The 20,090-nt window shown below is 45.4% G+C and overlaps 1 protein-coding gene across 1 annotated transcript in view; it reads right to left on the reverse strand.

Annotated features, from left to right (window-relative positions):
- Positions 1-20,090, reverse strand: part of PTCD3 (pentatricopeptide repeat domain 3) — an 822,782-nt gene that overhangs the window by 175,754 nt on the left and 626,938 nt on the right. The gene's annotated exons all lie outside the window — the stretch shown is intronic.

Below are 20,090 nucleotides of genomic sequence, written 5' to 3' on the forward strand. Positions count from 1 at the left end.
TGAGCTCTTGCCTGGTGACTAATGTCCTCTGCTTGGTGCTGCTGTGGCCAGGCTGCGCCAGAGCAGACACAGCAAGGAGTTCTTCAGGTGGAGAAAGCAGAGGTACTGGAGATACTACTGGAGAAGATATGCTGAGCCCTGGTTCAGCACCACATCTGTAACACCCGTGCTGCCTCCTCCGTTACATGCCATGTCCCAGGTGTCACTGCAGTTTGATTTTCTTTTGGAGAAGGATTTAAGGTGAGTCAGTTGAGCTCAGAAGTGCCTGACTTCCCAGTGTGGGTAGCAGCACCCCCCTGCCTTGTGGTGGTGCTGGCAAACTGCCCTAGAGCCTGTGAATTATTGCTGCTAATGCTAGGGCATGCCTTAATGACTATTTTCTCCGTCTTTCATTTGAGTTCCTCTAAGTCTCAAAGTTGAGAGCCAACAAAGGGATTTTCAGTTGACTAGGTTTCTCCCAAATGTCCCTGTGAGTGGCAGTAGCACCAGCCCCTCCAGCAGGGTCTGTCCTTCAGTGGAAGCATGTGTTAAACATTTGGTTGCTCTTCTCAAAAGAGGAGGATCAAACCCAAGATCTTGGACAAAATTACAGTCTCAGCCATTAAATTCTGCCTACCTAAAATCCCCTGGCTCTTCCAGCTTAACTCCAAATCCATTTGGGTGGTAAATAGATGGAGCCCATTAAAGTAAAAGACATTTGCAGCCATTTTCACAGGTTTTTTCTCATTTTGCCCTTAAGGCATGTGTGCCTTCTGGGCGCTGGTTATGTAGCTGCTCCCTTGGCGGTCACTGCATTACGGAGTGCTTCCAAGAAGAAACCTAAACCTGAGTGTCCCTAGTCACATAACCTCCTGTCAGACCTTCCCCTTCTCTCCTTTTAGTATCCTTGTGGTTATGGGTATCACAGGATGGCTGGGGAGGCCCAGGTCAGGGCTGAGTCACGATGGTCCTTGTCCCTCAGGGTGACGCACTGCGTGGTGCACACAGCCCGTCCCTGTCTGTGCCCCGTTCCTGGAGGGTACAGCGAGACAGCTGCCAACCGAGGAGACAGACACTGCCTACAAACCTGCATCGGCTGCATTTACCCCCCTTTGCTTCCGTAGTTAAAGCAGCGCAAACTGTGTGTGGACTCTCTTGTTACCACCCGACTGGGCTGCTCCTGTTTGCCTTAAAGGTGATGGAAACTGAAACTTGCCTGAGACTAAACTGAAGGGAGACAGATTTAAACTGCAGTGAAAGGGTCCACGCAACCTCTTCTATCAGCCTAAGTTATTTAGATGAGAGTTACTCTTTCACTTAAGAGAGTTACTCTTTCAATTAAGCAACAGTGACTTTCTTGAAGAGCAAACCTGGCTCTTCAGTGCATGCCATGGTAGCCCCAGAACCACTGGCGTGCTTTCCACATGCAGTGGAGATGGGAAGTCATGCCTGAGCTCACAGAGACCACCTGGCCTCTGGAAATCAAAGCAGTGTGGCTGTGCTGGCACTTGTATTTGGGCTAGGAGCAGCATGGCCTCGTGCCATGCCACTGGAGAAACATGGCTTTCAGGAGCAAATGCAGAAGAATCTCCAGGTGGTGCTGACTGCTCTGTGCCATATGGATGCTGCAGCTCATTTTGCTGCGTGGTGCCCACACACCAAAATGATGGCATGAAGTGAAGGATGGAGGGAATCACCTGGCTGTGGGGGAGTAATGCAGAGTAACAGGACCATAGCTGTGAGTTGTAGCAAAGCTTCTGACCTTTCCTTTCTGCAGAACACGGTATGTCAATCTTGCCTGCACTCAGAGTTGCATCATTTTAGCAGTCCTGCGGTGTCCTATGGGTCTGTTTTTCACAGATACGGGTAAAGCAGGTACTTGGAGGGCATAGACACACTCCATCGATGGCAGAGCCCATCTGATGGTGTCACTGTCCTGTCCCACTGCCCTGCCTTCTTCTTGCTGTACTTCCATACCCTCCCTTTGCCAGCTCTGGGGCTCTCTGTGCTTGAGGTGAGCAAAGCTGTGCCAGCCCAGTGCTGTTTAATATGCCTGGCATTTTGTGACGTGGTGGTGTGGCTGTGGCTGCACGCTGGTGAGGTGGGAAAGGCGCCGCTTCTCTGCTTTGACACCCACCAAGAAAATAGCTTTAGTAGAAGCACCAGCCAAGAAGCTTGTCATGCAACTCTGATACCTCTGCCTTCAAGGGTAAATAAAGGACAAGAGGAAATGGCCTCAGGTTACACCAGAGGAAGTTTATGTGTGATATTAAAAAAAATTTCAAGGCCAAAACGATTGTCAAGCTCTGGAACAGCCTGCCTGGGGAAGTGGTGGAGTCACCATCCCTGGAGGGATTTAAGAGACATGTAGATGTGATGCTTAGGGACATGATTTAGTGGTGGCCCTGGCAGTGCTGGACTTATTACTGGTTGGACTTGATGATCGTAGAGGTCTTTTCCAACCTAAACAATTCTATGACTCTGTAATAAGGAAACAAACCCTTTACCAGTTCCCTGTGAAGGTCATAAGAGTACTGGGTAAAAATCACTGGAGAAGGGTTAACCTCTCATCTCAGCATCCTCTGGCACTGTGCTAATCAAAGTCATGGATTAACTTTGTCCAGTGCAGGGTTGAGCTCTCCCTAAAACCACACCCTAAATCACCATGGCACCACTGCCTTCTGCCAGTGGGTGAAACACCTGGTTGGGTGGCTCTCTGCCCTGATAAAAACTGATGCAGTTGGAAGAAATGGCTGTGAGACCCTGGAGTGTGTCTTCAGACAATATATTTTGGGAAAAAAATTAAGTAGAAAGGAAAGGGAAATTGAAAGAATATACCAAGTGGCCAGAATTAGTTGTAGGTGCAGTTGGGTTGTTTTAAAGGCTTGTCCTCAGTGCCCAGGAGAGCCAGAAGGACAGGACATCTTCCCCAGGAAAGCATCCTGAGCATTTCTGAGAGGTGATTCAGCTGGTGACAGCTCTGTACTTCTGAGAACCAGAACACACTTCAAATCCTGTGAAAAAACAGAGCTCTGCACTTGTTAAAAAGGAACATCTACTCTCATGTACATTTTCCAACATCCTCCTTGTGCAAGGGGAATTATTTTAAAATGCTGTTGAAGAGCAAAACCAGAAGTCTGATCGCAAGTGGCATGCTGAGGATATCAACATAAAGTTGAATCATCAAAGCAAGACTGAAATGCAGCCCTAATCCTTCTTCTTTTAATGTTTAAATACGTGTCATGTACTCTGACATTATCATTAATAGTCTGACAGCATGTGAGCAGCCGTCTTCCTCCGGAGGCTTCAGAATTCCAGTATGTGTTTCGAAGTGTGCAAGATATAAGAAAGGAGAAAGGGGGAACTTTTCATTTTTTCAGTAAAAATTCCATTGGGAGCACATTCTTTTATTGTGAAGTATTTAAACAACCAAAAAAAAAAAGAAATAAAGAAAAAGTTTGGCAGGCTAAAAGTTTTGTCCTTTCCTTAATCTGAGGGGAAAAAAAAAGGAAAAAATTGGAAAAAATGGCTCTGTTTTTATAGTTCTATGAAAAATACGTCTTAAAAAGCAGCAATTTGAGAATATAGGCAGGCAAGGAGAGGAAAAGTGAGAAAAAGCTGCTGAAACACATGTCTATTATTAGTGAAGAGAAGTGAAATTTCTCCAGCATTAGGAAAACCCTGTAGCATTGCTAAATGCCCATAAAATGTACAGTGGGAGTTGTAAGAACCCGTAAAGTTGGTGGTCTCTCATCAGTGGGGTTTTTTAAAGCTATTTGGAGACCTGGCAAATGTGCAAGGGCAGGATTATGGAATAGTCCTCTTGGATAATATGAAACTGAGGAAGGATAGTGAAGTGAGGTAGGAAATGAAAATTATTCACACGCAATGTAAATTGGAGTCATATCTGTCATTGACTTAAAATTGTATTTCTTTTTAAATGCTTATTTTTAACTTGATACAGTCAATATGCACTTAGAGGGAAAATTGCTTATGACAGTCTGAGGCTTAATTTTATTCTCTTAGCCTGAATGATGAGATTTAATCTCTCCCCTCTCCTGCCTTCCCCTCTCCTCCCTCCCCTCTCTTCCCTCCTTCCCTCTCCAGTGATCCAAGGTCAGAAAAATGTTTTTTATCAGTGTATCTCAACAAAGAGCAAAGAGTGAGGTGCTCATGGCCCATTCACATCTCCATGAGGAGGATATTGCTGCTGTCCAGCAGCTTTCCAGTCTACCAGAAAGAAATCAGTGCTATCCAGAAGCACAACAAATGAGCCTCATGATAAGAGCTGAGCAGTTATGCTGAAAATAATGATCTTTGCAATATGTTACATCAAGGAATAGTGGAGCCTACACTGCTTGAATTGTACAAATAAAAGTTGGACACCTTTTAAAAATATATGTTGCAGTTTAAGCTGGGGACTTGATGCAGGAGTTATTGTGTGATTTTATTTGATGTGGAAAGCTGGACTAAATAAATCCTACAGGATCCCTCTGGCCCAAATATCATTGAATCCCCAACACATATCTGATTTTCTGATACATCAACGCACTTCTTGGTGGGAGACACTGGGTCCTTGACAGTCTTGCAAATCAGTTTGGATGCCCTCTGCTGCAGGCTGAAGGGCTCAATTTTATAAAAACCCAAATTTGCTTAAATTAAAAAAAAACCCTGAATTTCTCAGCCTAGCCCTAGTGGAAGTACTGCATTACCCAAACCAAAGCCTCAGTGCCTCCCTCCTGCTGAGGCAAGGAGAAGGAAATGTCTCCACTAACCAGCCAGGAGGCTTAGCCACAGTGACCCTGGGGCCATCAGGGCCAAGGACAACTCATCCCTTGACTTCAGAAGGAGCAGATACTGGCTCCAAAACTACCTAGATGTGAGATGTCTGGGAGGCTGAACAGCTGGGTAAGAACCTGCAAAAACCTCAACTCTTTCTCCATCTGTGAGCCAATCCACTGATTTATGCGCAGTTGCACTGGCAGCTGGTCTGGCTTCAGCTCGGTCTGACCTCATCCAGCATTAAAACCAGTAAAAATCCTCCTATTTGTTTGTTTAGGACCTGTCTGAGGCTGGGAGGTTGTTCCTGTGGTCAGGAGAGGGGTTGTGTGTGTGGAGATGGACATGAGGTGCAGTCCCAGCCCTGCCAGAACTCCTTTCGTGGACTTTTTCCTGTAGTGGTCCTGTGGGTCCTGGCAAGCAGCAGTACCGGGTCCTTCCTTGCCCCAGTCCACCTCCTCATTGGTACAGGACAGTCTCTCTTTTAGTTAAAACCTATGGATTTTTGGTGGGAGTTTACTTTTGTGGGTGAGGGCAATGCAAGCACTTGTTTGCCACATTTTTCAATGGTGGCTGTTGACTGTGGTCTGTGAGGTCCCAAGGATTCCTGATGACTCTTAGTAGTCACAGCAAAAAGAGTGCAATTAGGGGCATATTTATTGTAAAGTCTCTAGTCAGATGCTCCAGGTGTAAAAGGGCTTTTAATGGTGAAAAGGGAAGAGTATTATCACTGAAAGCTTCATCTACATGAGCTTATGTACCCACATCTCCAGGGGGCTGTCACCACAATGGTGGAGAAATCGAGGTTTTGAGAAGGTAGAGGATTTCCAAAGAGGCTCATCTTCATGAAGGAGGTCTTATGACCTGCTAAATTTCATTATTTTCTTGTATTAATCATTCATCAGATGGGCTGAATTTATTATTAGAGTATATCAATATTGTAGCAAGGTATTTTGCAACAAAACTTCATGTAGCAGCTTATTTCTGGTTAAGGCTGAACTTCACATTGGGGTGCATTGCTTTAGAGGTATATTAGTGAATAAGGTCATGGGAATCCAGGGTCGTGCTGTCTTGGACTTATAAAAGAGAAAATTTGTAAGAAACTGAAAAAAAAAAAAAAGTAAGAAGCATGTTGAGTGCAGAGTCCTACCCATGGTACATCATATCCCAGTTTCTGGAAGTCAGCATCTAAGGGGTCTCCTGAACTAAAAGTTAAGTTTGTATTCTAGTGTTCAGCAGCCCTGCTGGAGCTACCCACCATTATTATTTTAAACCCATTTGTACTAATTTGTAATTTTTAGTGTTCATGACAATCCCATAACTCATTTGTGAGAGAAATGTCCTTTTTTTCCGTCTTTAACTCGCTGTCTCATAATTTCATTAGTTAGTATCTGGACCTTGAAGTTCTGAGAAATGGTGCACAATTATTTTCCATTTATCTTCTCCATGTGGCTCATGACTTGAGAGAACTCTCTCCGATCCCCTCTGCTGTTTTTTCTCCCAAGATGAAGGGGTTTAGCCTATTTTGTCTCTTCTTTTCTGGAAACTGTTCCCTGTCTCTGGTGTCTTGTTACCCTTTCTTGCCTTTTATAGTTCTGCTCTATCCTACATGATACTGGTGCATTGGAGCTATGTGCAAAAAATTTGTTATATTGCTCTGAAGTCTTTTCCTACTAGTTTTTAATTTTCTCTTTGCTTTTTTAATTCCCATGAAGCACTAAGTTCTCATTTTTCAGAAAACCACCCACACTAGCTCCAGGATCTTATTCCCAACAAGAGTAGCTAAGTCAGCGCTCATTATAGTGAAAGTATCCTAAGGATTGCTCACTTCATATTACTTATATTACTCTGAATGTTGTCTTCCATTTTACTGTGCAGCCACTTAGCACTGTTGGTCCTTCTGAATTCTTTGCTCACAGCTTTAGTTTGGAATACTTTGGGTGGTTTGGTATCATCAGAAAAAGTCAATCACCCTGCTTTTGACTTCTTATGCCTTTTCTAGGGTAAATGTGTGTGTTGAGCACCAGAGGTCCTAAAGCATAGAGCCTCATCCAGTCCTTCAGGTTGGCTCCCCTTATTGTGAAACCTGGTCATTTATTCCCTGTTTGGTCTCCTATCTTTAACCAGTTGTTGAATCATAAAAGGAACTTCTCCCTTGTTCAAGAACAGTATAATTTTTTCATACAGATGCAATACTTGACTCTTCCCTGTTACACCTTGTTCCCTGATGTGTCTAACGTTCTTTTTTTAGACCATTTATCAGTTTGCCTTACACAGAATCACACTTGTCTGCATTCATTCCTTTTATGAGCCATCTCTGGAAACTGCTTTTTCATTTTTCATCACATTTACTGCATCTATTCTTTTGACAAAGGCTGATTTAAACAGCAGGTTGGCTCTGCACGGCAGATAACTGTTCAGCAATTTCCTCTTTGGATTTCCATAGAGCTCTTGAGTGAGTACTGTCTGTTCTTGCAGATTGGTCTTATTCACTTTATCAATTTGTTGGAAAATCTTTTCTACTCACACCCCAATTTGAGTCATCTCTTTAGATGTGCTCCCAGTAAGGAAAGGCTGTAGTGTGGGGTGCATCCTTAGTATTTATTTGATTTTGCTGTCATGAGATAATGTGTCTTGAGTGCTCATCTATCACCTATTGATCATCTATCAGTCTGAACAGCTGTCTGGCAAACTACTTGCTTTGAAGTGTTTGAGGCAGCTTTTATTATTACCTTCCAAATCTTTAGGAAATTGCTCTTCAGAATGTCTTTTAATAGATTTATATTGATTTTTAACATTAGCTTACCTATGTTATGTTTCTTCCATATTCCCTTTTTGAATTTCATCCCCATAGTTTGCTCCTAATAGACTTTATTCTGTTGTTCATTCTATTAACATTTAGGTACTTTTAATAGTTTAGTTTAAATAAACTTTATGAGTCCTGAAACCATTTGACTCCTAAATTTTCCTTTCAACTTCCTTACAGAACAACTGTTCAGTTTTGTGTTACTGCCTGTCAGCATCCTAAAAGTAGAGAAAAAGCTCAATTACTTAATATATGAAAGATATGACTGATAACCAATACGTCAGTTTAATGCAGGACTTGGGTTAGTACAAGTCAGCAAATGTCTTCTTAGGTTTAATATGATATAAAATATGAGCCCTGCCAAAATCCAAGCCAGTTCTGCAATATGCTTTTTCCACTATGGCCTCCTAACATGTTTCACAACACATACCAACTTTCTGACATTTTGGTCTGTGAACTTCCCACTTCTGTGCTGATCAGGGTCCTGTGAACAGTGAACAGTGTACCAAAAAGAAACAGGGAAAGAGAAATTAGTGATGGGTTGAAGTAAAGCCATCAACCCGTGATACACAGGGTATCTCTATAAAGCCCAGAGTGTTGATGCTGCTGGAGAACAAAGCTTTGGCCAAAATTTGTTGGTCCACTGTCAATATGAAGCAGCCTTAGAGTTGGGAGTTTGGCCTCAGAGCTGTGTTTTGGTATCCTGCTATCTTGGATGTGAGTCATTCAGCGCTGAGAACTGGGCACATCCATCCACCTGGGTGACATGAAGGCAAGCTGAAGAGGTTGATTATCGGTTGCCACCTCTGTGGTTTGGCACCTCCTTCCTCCAGCAAGTCATAGGAGTGATGGTCTCTCAGCTGGCTGAATATGGACTGGCTTCTTGTTGTTGAATTTGTTCCAGTCCCATCAGCCTGGTGAAGACACTTTAGCAGGACCGTGTCACTGAACCATCCAGGCCTTTCTTCCCCACCATGGTATCTTTCCTCAGGAGGGCAGAGGGATTGCTGCACCAGGGCCATCCTCCAGACTGCAATCAGAGCTGCACACCACGTCAGAAGGCCCCTCCCCAAGCTCCAAGTGGGCCAACATGGGGTTTTTCCTTTCTTTTATTTTTTTTTTCCCTTGGGTGGGGGTGAGGAACATTTAGCCATCTGGAGCCATAATTATGCTATGACTGATTGACCTCATGGCTAGAAAAAGTTCTTTTTTTTTTTTTTTTTTCATTTATCACTATGCATGCAGCTGGAGTCTTTCCTGCTGTTCTTGAGTGGTCTTCAGTATAAGTTTGAGCCAGTCAGGCAGGGCTCAAAAGAAGTGAAGGAGGACAAATGAGGTCAATGGATACGAATCTGAAGAATACAGTGGTCAGGGTAAGTGAAGTGAGAGGCCAGAAATTTGGACAAAATAGGTATAGGAAGTCTTTCAAGAAGAAAATAAAACTTTAGCCTGGAATTAAGTTGAAGATTAGGAAGAGTGATGGCACAGGAGAGGTTCCAGGACAAGGACAGATGGAACAGGAATGAGATAGGAATGAGATAGGGCAAATGTGCATCAGGGATCAGGTCTGAAGCACAGGAGAGATCATGTTCAGGACATAAAAACCACAACCCAGAAGGATGGTGAGGAGCAGAATGCAATGAGAAGGACTTCTCGAATAATGAAAACTCTCAGGTGCCTGGGCACTTTTTTATTTTCTTCTATTTTTTTTTTTTTCCTCGCTGCAGAAGTCAAAACTAAGGCAGAAGTCAGCACTGGTATGGAAAACATTTTGGGATATAGCCAGAGAGCACATGAGAGACAGTGACACAGAGACTGCAGGTCCCATGAATAACTCTGAAAATGGGCTGTGAGTAGTCCCTCACAGTACTTGACTATGTTTGTGAAACACATGGATATTCACGGTATTAAGTGGCGTCACCCAAAGCAAAAATAGCAACAGAGCTAACACACAAGAGTTTGGGTAATATCTCATTAGTGATATTTCTTGGCTTCTCTAACTGTAATTAGACCAACCTTTTCCTGGGTGTCCAGATGCTTTGTTGGAATATGTTCACTGCTGTTTGAGTGCTTGTTCAAAGGAAGAACACCTTCCAGCAAAGCTGTAGAAAGCAGTTTTGTATGTAAAGTCTTGCACTTCTAGGCGTGATCCAAAACCATCTTTCCATTGGTTTTCACAGGCTTTTGGATTAAGCCTCATATGCAGATTTGCCAGTGCTCTCAGATGGAAAACAGTGAAGGATATGAAGTGCCAGATGGGTTTGGAGGTAACACAGAAACCCTAAGCTGAATGGACCCAGAAATTCTGGCTGCTGAAGTGTGATTGCCCATCTGTACTGAACATCAAGGTGGCTCACATAAAGGTCAAGGACCCACATTACCGTTCTCTGTTCCACTGGTGGCTTATAAAATATTTTAGGATGCACTGAGTGGGCTGTGTATGAACAGACTGACTAGTTTAGCAGATGTCAGCACTACAAGAATGTCTGCCACGATCTGGTGTCTTGTCCTTTGATAGCTGTTCAAAGAGCAGGCAGGAAATTGCACTGCTGAAAAATAAATTGGATATTAGCACAACAGAAAGAGCCGATAATGTTTCTCTTTGTGATACCGGGCTGAGCTGACCAGAAAGCTAACCTTAGCTGCCCTGAAACAGGAGCCTTTTGAAATATGTGCTGTGGACCCGACTCCAGTTTTCATGTGGACATTTTTATTCTTGTGCTTTCCACCCACCTTTGAGCAGAGCCAAACATGATGCACAGACAAGCAAGACATTGAGGCCCCTTAATTTTCACATTCACCCTTAACTTACAGCCATTTTACTGCTGCTGATTGCTCCTAATGACATTCAGAGCCCCTGATAAATTCCTGAGATACTCATTTGCTTTCAAATCTGCAGGTACATATCCTGATAACTCTTTACCCTGGTCACAATCAAGGTGGAAATGGGATGGGAGGAAAGGCACAGAGCCATTATGAGGATCTATTGATGAGCTTACCTGTAAGGAAAGGTAAAAATGATTTCTGTGCTTCAAGATTCAGATGGCACTGATATTTGAAATAGGTAATGTGCACTGAACTGAGCTAGACAAAAGAGCAGGTTCCAGGGCTGCTCCAAAATGTTTACCTCTAAAATGTTTTCTGTCAGAAAATGCCATTATGGATTAAGCAACTTTTTTTGGGGAAGTGTCTGTTTTCAGCATGAAATTTCAGGTGTTTACTGAGTTTTTCATCTAAAACCAGAAAGTTTATTTTTAGCTGTTTCTATTTTTTTTTTTTTAAGTAAAAGTCAGAATTTTTGTGAGAAAAAGAAGAAAACTCCATTTTTGAGACTAACTGTAGTCCGTTCACTCTTCCAGATGGAGAAGAGCCTGAATAATGTCACTTTGAGGCGTCAAACTCTGTGTGAACATTGGAAACCCCTACTAGGGTCCTGGCTAGGTAGGTTTGACTCATGTCTGTCACTTGGTTTCACTCCCTGCCATGGCAGGAAAGGAAGGAAAGGAGAGGAAAACAGGACATGTAGGAAACCTCTATTAATAATTTGTGACAAGATCCTAAAAACTTGTCAGGGCTGAAATTATGCACACATGTTAAATGTATGATTGCCTTTAGTGTAAAATATTTGTACTCACGAAGGCTCTTTGAGTGTTTCTCTTCCTTAAGAAGTGCACTCCAAATACCAGGTTATGTGCCTGAGAAAGGAACCTACTGTGTTGCCTCGGGTGACAGCCCCAACCCTTTTTGTGACCAGCTGCTTTTGGTGCTTGGTGCTGGCAAGACCAGTGTGATGGTGGCTGTTCTAGAGTGTAGCATTTTGGTGTTCTGACCACGTGTACCAAGCTGAGATGACCAAGGGACCACACAGCAGGATTTTTTTTGGGGCAGACAGGTCCCTATGTTCGTTTATGCTGTGTGGCAAATGACTGAGATACAGCCAGAGCAGGAAGCAAGGCCAGCTGAGTGACTCCTATTCTTGATGGTGGAAACTTAATGGGTCTCCACAATTTGCCTTGCTCTTCTGTCACAAACTCTAGGTGCCTGCTGGTGCTGATGCTCAGCCAATTCTTCCGTGCCAATTACCACGAGAGCTGGATGAACCAGAAAATTAGTTTGGCAAGGCTGATACAGAAGGAATTTGGGAGTATCTTTCTCCTTGAAAAGAAAGGTTTGTGTAAGGTGCAAGGACATGCGGTGTCTGTGAGGAAGGACAAATCCAGTTCTGCAAAGAAGAGACTTGTTTTGCACATCCTCACCTGGAGCAGATGACACAGGAATACATCCAGGTGTGTTTGGAATGTCTCCAGAGAGGGAAATTCTGTTACCTCCTTGGACAGTCTGTTCCAGTAGTCTGCCACCCTCAACATAAAGAAGTTCTTCCTCATACTGAGGTGAAAATTCTTATGTTTTAATTTATGGCCACTGCTCTTCATCCTGTTGCTGGGCACCACCAAAAAGAGTCTGGCACCATCTTCTTGGCAACCATCTTTGAGATATTCCACGTGACGGTGGATGCGTTATTTGTGACTGCTCAGTAGAAGCAGCGCAGGGGCAGTTCCGGATTTTAAGTTCCTTCAAGTTGTGTGTCCTCCTCACTGGAGCTGGGCCTCCGGCCTGAGGATTGCTGGAGAGAGCGACTGCTGCTTTCCCCCATAACCTCTCCTACCTTCAAACACAGTCCCACAGAACTGCACCCCCAGGTAGGGCACAGGGTCCCAACTTTGCTCTAGCACAGTGTGCCTGCATCAGCCCACCCAGCACCCACAGGGTTTGGGTACGTGTCTCCACTCATGGCACGCTTGAAGTACTCAGAGTCATTGTTTGATCGTTTGGTTCCACAAACAATCTCGATCCCTCCACAGGAGGAATTATCCTGTTTTCCATCAGTTGATTTTGGATCTTCCCACTGCAAAGCGATCCAAGCAGTGAAGAGCTTCTTAATCCCATTAGCACAGAGCCGTTCTGAATAAACTGACTCACAAGGTAGTCGCTGAAAAGGAGAGGTTTAGTTTGTCGTCCTGAGGTTGATGCACAGCCTCTGTTTTGCTGCTGAATTCCCATGTGCCACAGGGGGACCCTCCTTTGTGCTCCTGCTCCAGAGGCAGAGAAGGCAGCACTGCTTGGCTCTGCGACGTGCAATCGTCTTGGCCACTGATGTGTTGGATCTCCGGGGGGAGCTGCTAGAAGTGATGTGGGAAGCTTAAACCTGAAGTCATCCTTCCCTGCTTGCCAGAATGAATCATTAAATCATTTGCTTTTACAGGCTGTGGCCAACTACAAGCACCCGTGGAAAGGGAGAATTCAGTCTCTGTCTGCCTCTGTGCAGCCACACGGGGCCAAATCCCAGCCTGGTGCCAGTGGCTTAACACTAATGATATTCACTCTCTTCAAAATTAAGGTAAAAGTGGGGTTTGTTTGTTTATTTGTTTGTTTTTTCCTCAAACCTGGTCTCATCCAAAACTTCTTTAAGGTGTTTATGGAGTACTGTTGGGAGGAGTTGAGAAAACCTCTTGATCTGAGCATCTATCCAGAGATTCCTCCTGATAGCCCACCTTAGCAACATAGGGTGAGAAGGGCAGAAAGAACAAGAAGGAAGTAACTGCATGCAATGGGAACTCCCCTTTTAATGTAGGAGATCTTTCCTCCCTGGCACCTGATGGTCTGCCAGGAAATGTCCTGTGTCCATTGATGATGAAGTTGGGCTGCCACAGCTGGCTGTGGGTGAGCTAAAACTGTCAGACCTGGTTGTGGTTTCTGTTGGATGATTCTTCTGGCAGTGGGAAAGGGGAATTTGTTGAGAAGATGATTTTGTTTAGATTGAACAACTTTACTAAGGACAAGTTCTTCAGAAAATCCAAAGTTGATGGCAAGCAGAGCCTTTGGTTGATTCTCTCACCTCATTTCCTTTTTTTGGGTGGAAAAAAAGTGATGTTTTTTTTTCTCTCAGTTACTGAGACAGCCTTTTTTAATGGGCAGGCTGCAAAGGTGGGAAGGTGCAACAGCAACAAAACATACCAATAGCCCACCAGGCTATGGACACCAAAAGACAGAAAAATAGCTTGAGGTGTTAGAATAACCACAACTGGCACATGACTTATTGATTACACCCATCATATGATCAGCCCTTAGCTAGTTATAAATATTATATTAGAAGTATTAGTGAAACCAGATGGGTTGCAACCAGTCCAGAATGTGGTGAGCCTGCGGCCTGAAATAAAGAGGGAAGAAGCACAATGCTTTGGCATTAAAAATCATCGCTGTGCTAGAACCAAGAACTGATGATGAAAAAGAGGAAAAGTCACAGAGCCAGCTGTGCTGTGCACATGACGCCTGGGAAATCGTTTTTCTGTGTCCCGAGGCACCAAAATCTATTTCCTAAGAGCCTGTGGTCCATGTTGGGCGTTTCATCCTGATGCTAACTAGCTCTGTTAATTAGTCAGATTGCACTTATTTAGGGTCAGCAGTGAAAGAAAAGAGAGAATGTGGAAGCCATCACCCATTGCGTGTTTCTTCCAAAAGGCCTGGACATGGCAGGACTTTTCCTCTGGGTGTTCAAGGATTGCATAGGACTGATGCTTAGGTTGTTGTGGAGGAGCTGAGGAAATAGGTATATGCAGTCTTTCTCCATCAGTGCCTCCTTCCCTGACCACTTCAGATGCTATCCCCAACGTTTCAGAAGGCTTTAGCCCCAAAATACGACGATGCCTGCTGCAGCTCTGGCCTCTGGGTGTTTCATTTGTACTCAGACACACCCCACCCACTTCACACCTTGTGTGAATCCTCCCCGTGTTAGCTCCTCTCACAGAAATCCGTGGTGGTCTCATCTCTGCTTGGAGGAACCCAAACATTCAGCAACTACATCAGGAGACCACGGGAGCCCCATCAGCTCAAGGGACCAGACCAGGAGCACCAGGAGCACTGGGCATCCCATGAACAGTGACCAGAGAGGCGGCAGGACCCGGCGGGGCGAATCACGCCGTGGAGCGAGCATTGGGTGCGTTAGCGTTTGCAGAAGAGCCGCGGGGTTGTCAGCGGGGGAGCTGATTTATCTCCGCGCTCGGGGACGGGGCGGTCACTGATCCGGCATCAGAGCGCTGTCGCCGGCTGTTAATAGCCGGGCGGTCCAGGGTCGCGCAGGTGCACACCCGGCCCCGTGTGACAGCCCGCAGCCCGCGCAGCTGACAAAATACGCCCGGCATCTGGCACTGTCCTCGTGTCTGGGCCTCCAGGCTGGCATGCCAGCCCCGCGCAGCCGGTGCCTCCCAACGCGGCCCGAGCTGGATCCTTACACAAACACACGGAGGCGGCTGGAGGGGAGCTGTGCCAGGGACGGATTTGGCCCTGTCGCGCAAAGCAGCTCTCGGTCGTGCCTCCAGCCTGGTTTGTGAGGTCCTCAGGAACCTCGCCTGTGCCTGCATCTTGCCTGCTTCCAGCTTCCTTCCCCCAGCCAAATGTGAGTCACCCACCTGGTCCTCTACAGATGTCATGCTCTCCACTTGGTCCCCAGGCAGGTCCCTCTGCCTGCTCTTGTTCCTCTCCAGTCCTAATGAAAGGCTCATGGAGATCCTGGGACTTGCAGGGTTTTTGCATCCATCCTGCTCGAGCCATAATAGGGAAATTACCTGTCAACATCTCCTCAGTGCCCATTGCATGGTTGAGCTCCTGGGTTGGATGACTTTGGGCTCTGCCCTTGCTTTGGTGGGTTGTTTAGAGCTGTACACACTTGCAGCAATACATGGATACAAATGACTAATAATAGGAAAGCATGTGCTGGGTCTGTGTCCACTCCTTTCTATCCCAAAAAGGAATGGGCTCTCTCCAAGAGCCCTAACCTTGTCTTGAAGGCCAGGACAACATGCTTTGCTGATGAGGTGGCCTGAATTTCATCACCCTCATATCACTTTTGGTTCTTGGCAGACGTGAGAGTCTGCTGCTTATAATACAACTTACCTCTTTAAAAGGGCTGTTCATCTGAAAGGGCTTTAAAAAGAAGACAAGATCATTATTTCCGTGTTCCAGATGGGGAAACTGAGGTATGTGAAGCAAAAATGATTTCCCCAAGTCACACAGCAGCACCGGGGCAAGAGCAGGGAAGAGCTCAGTCCTGTCCATCTCCATTGGCCACCCTGCCTTGATCTGGAGCACAGGGCTGGGTGGGGGAGCTCAGTGTGACATTTATCCTTTGAGGTGATTGAGTGTGTCCTCACTTTCTTTCCTCTCTGCCCATCAGTGCTCCCTTGGACCACACTGAAAGCGTTCCTGGAAAGAAGGAGGCACTTGCAGGCAGGTGATTAGGTGCCATGGTTGAATGGACAACTATGGCATCTGGAACAGTTGCATGGCCTGGGCACTCCAGTGTGATACTTTTTACAAGGGTTAATCACGTAGAGAAGAAGTCGGTGACATTTTTTTTTCCCCCCCAAGACATTGTCAGGAACTTGGGTATTTAACTGAATAATGGTTAAAGATACTTTACAACAAAAATTAAAATAATAAATAATAATTTTCACTGTTTTGCTGTGTACATGCTTAACGTGAGAGAGTCTCTTTCTTAAGACTAAAAAAAGCACAGCAAGGAAAAGAAAAGGTTACAATATCCATTTTACAGTAGCAGGATCTAGGGCAACGCAGATCACAGAAGAAACTGACCTGGGAATGCAATCCATTTTAACTAAAGCCCTTTTCTAGTGATCTAATGACAAACTCTTGTTTCAAGTATGAATCTTAACAAGATGAAAAGGGATGCAGAAAAGGAGAGCAATGAAGGCCTTGAACACTGGGGACATTTTGGTCTGTTCTGCCCTGTAGTTGGATCAAGATCCCAAACCAGGATGAAAATGTAAAAAGAAAGGTGTTGATGGAGAGATAAGAGCGATCAAGCTAAAATCATCTTTGCTGGACAGATGGCTCTAGAAGGCAGAAGAGGGAAAAAAAGCTGCATTTTGGATGCAGATTGTGTCCTGAGCTGAAGCTGCAGTTCAAAACCTGATGGTCTGTGGGCTGGTGGCTGTGTCACTGGCACCACGGCACAACAGGGAGGCTGCAAGGGCAACTGCCAGGTCAGGAGACATCAGAAGAGCACATGTAGAGACCCTGCTTAGGGGACACCTCTGGGATCCCTACCTGCTGACCACAGCTGTGATTTGCCTCCAAATACTTATGCTTTTTCTCAATTTTTTTCATGGATTGATAAGATTTGCCTTTCTGGAAGATCACCTCTTCTCTGTCTGCAGCACCAATCCCCTTGGGTGCCCTATGGAGTGGGGACATTGTGGTGAAAGATGGGTGAGTGCTGGTGTTTAACTGTGAGAATGCTCTGGAGTGGTACTGGACCCTGTGGGTTTGGAGTCTCAGGTCTTTGGGTTTGCTTTCACAATAGCTCCCCTCCCTCTCACACATCGTGTTTTACCCATATGGATGGAGAAGGCAACAAAGAGGGCAATTTTATTGCTTCTTTTTACCTCTGGAGAACTGCCACAGCCGACATCAGCCCATCATGTGCTGGTGACTGTGCTGCATTCTGCTTCATGTTAGCAAAAAGGACAAATCCCTAATTCTGGTGGTTGCTGTGAGTGGGCCACCAGCTCGTTTAGAGCCTTTCCTGCTGGGGCACCCTCCCTCTGTGGGTTATTTCGGCTCTGTGTGCAGCCTGGCACTCTGCACAAATGATAGAGCAGTGAAGAACTACAGATGTGCAGACAAAAATTCCTGTTGGGTCTTTGCCTCCTCCTGTGCTGTGGGGAGTTAATGGACACTGTTTATTAGGGGAAATTTTTCTTTTTGTCTTTCACCTAATTTTTCCACTCTTGTGAGCATATTATTAACCTTGAATAAAATCCTATTGCCTCCCCAAAATATAAACAGAAGTCTCTTCTTTAGGGTTTGTGACTTCTGACTGGAGGAAAAAAATATTCTGGTTTGCTGGAGGGTATTTTTGGAGCCATTGGCAGTGCTGCCCCACCCTTCTGCCCCATCCCTTCCCTGGGGCTGCCCACTGCTCTGGAAGAGCCAGCACACTCTGCTGCATCTTCTGCCTTGTGTGTGGAGGCAGCAGCGGGCAGGATTCAGCCTCATCCATCCCAGTGCAACAGCTTCTGCCAGATGTCACCACTGTGCAGCCGAGCAGACCACAGGGGTATTCCTGCAGGAACGTGCCTTTCAGAAATACCATTCTGCAGCTCCCCAGCCTCAAAACTGCTGGGGCTCCGTTTGCCTAGGGAAAAAAATAAAATATAAAAAAAATAAAAAAGCAACATGCACACACAAGGAAAAAAAAAAAAATCTGAAGGCATCCAGTTGCTCCTGGGCAAATTGCCAGTGATTGAGTGACCTGCTGCTTCCCCAATATTGCATTCCGCTGGCATGTCTTTAGCCCTGGCTGACGCCAGCCATCTAACTCACCCCCAAAGCAAACATTTCCAGTTGGCACCGCTGCCTTGTTTTTCTGAAGAACCGATTCATGCCTCCCTTAAAAAGTTTTACTATATCCATTTTTTTCTATTTTTTTTTCCTTTTTTTTTTTTTTTTCCTTTTCTCCCTGGTGCGTGGAGCCACGGGGGAACTGCTGCCGCTTCAGAGATTTCTCCTTAAAATACAGGGGAGAAAAAGAAAAAAAAAAAGAGAAGGGGGAATTTTTACCACCTCCCTTTTTAGCAAGCGTGATAAATCCATTCAGAGCGCTCCTTGTGCGAGAGTGTGGAAACCTTCTGCAAAAAGAGTTATTCTGTTCTCATTCACAGATAATTGCTCCCCGAGGGGCCGGGGAGAGAGCAAGAAGGAGAGACTGATAATCCGGGAGGACATGGATACAAATATCAGGCTGCGGCGCTGAGTGCCTGCTTAATTTATTGGGAACGAGCTGTTACTCAGCACTTTGCAGGATTAGACCCGCTGTAATTCTGTTATTTAAGGAGAGACAGAGCCGAACGACAACAACCCACCCGGGGCCGTTGTGGAGACGGGCGGCGTTGGAGAGCGGAGCACATGCTGGTTTATTTTTTACGCTATGGAAAGAATGAGCTTTTAGGACACAAAGTCCTCGCGGCCAGCGAGGGGGAGGTGGGAGGGGAGTGAGGGGACAGGCTGGCTCCGCGCTGGCCGCCCTGACGTACGGACCCAGGTTAGGGTTGCTGCCTGGCCAGCTGGGAGGGTGGGTGGCAGCAGGGGGGCTCCCCCGAAAAGGGCACGGAGCCGCCTCCGGACGGCACTGCCAGCATCCTCCTGCAGGCAGGTGACAGCACCCAGCAGCACCCAGGTGGGTGATGGTCTGGACCACCACCAGTTCCTGCTGGCTCCCACTTGGGCCACAGAGCGGGTGTTTTATTCATTTTATCTAACTGGACAGCGAACCAGCCCCACATCTTGTAGGCTCTGTCTTGCCTAAGGACTTTATGCAAAAGTGAGAATTCAGCCTCCTTCCATCTGCTAATCCTCCCAGGATTCTTCCTGCATCCCCAAAATGGGGGGGGGGGGAGGGAGGAGGGCTTTACGCGGCAGGATGCCAAGAAGCTTGAGCAGGGTAAGGGAAGATGCCTTCTCTTTCTTCTCTTGGAGGACCCCTTCTTTCATTCTGAAATCCCTGCAATATTTGACACATTTGTCTGAATTTTCACTGGCCATTAGAAAAAAAAAAATTCCCTCTGGGAAGCCAAAGGCCTGGAAAGAAATGTTTAGACTTTCTGCTCCAGGTGGAAGTTGCAGTGACATTAAAATGTAGTGGATTTTTCTGCACAAGTTTTTTTTTTCCTTGGGGAAAATAAATATATTGATCTGTCTAATAAATCATCTATCATTTGAACAGAAAGAGCCTGAACATGACATGCTTTTTTTTCATGAGGTGGTCCAAAGAGGGCTCTTTCTGTAGTAATTTGGGCTATTTGCTTCTCCGAGGTTCTTGGGAATGTTTCTTAGCTGATTTTCTCTGTATTTGAGTCCTCATTCAAGGAAAGGGAAAGAAAATCAACCAGCCCGTGGAAAACTCAGTTCCTCCTTGGACACATCTTCCACTGTCAAACCAGCAGCTCCCACTATGTCCATTTTACAAGTGGGGTAACTGAGGCAGCATGGAAGAAATAACTTGCCTAAGGAATATTTTGTTGAATAAGGGAGACGTAGAGCACTGTCAATCATCTTTGTTTAACACAGCTGCTGCAGTAAGAGAACTGAGAGCCACTTCATAGGGCTTCTCCACGTATCAAATAATTTTAGGAGAGAAGAGGTTTCTTTGTGGCAGGAGGATTTGAGAACTTTGGTGATGCTGGAATAAATGCTCACTTATAATTCCCTTGAACTCGTTGCTGGGTAAGATTAATGGTGGTTTTCATTCTGGAGGCTGAGGATTGCAACCCTCCCTCAAGGGTACTTTTCCCAGCAAAGTTTTCCCTTCGAAGATCAATAATTGATCCCCTCCTCCTCTACTTCTTGATTCTTGAGTGATTTTTGACCAAAATGACCCTGTGTTCCTTTCTTAGTAGCAGCTAGAAGAAAAGCTGACAGCTATGAGGTAGTAAAGACAAACGATGGAAGG

This window comes from Myiozetetes cayanensis, unplaced genomic scaffold, assembly GCF_022539395.1.
Source record: "Myiozetetes cayanensis isolate MyiCay16 unplaced genomic scaffold, myiCay2020 scf7, whole genome shotgun sequence".
NCBI lineage: Eukaryota > Metazoa > Chordata > Aves > Passeriformes > Tyrannidae > Myiozetetes > Myiozetetes cayanensis.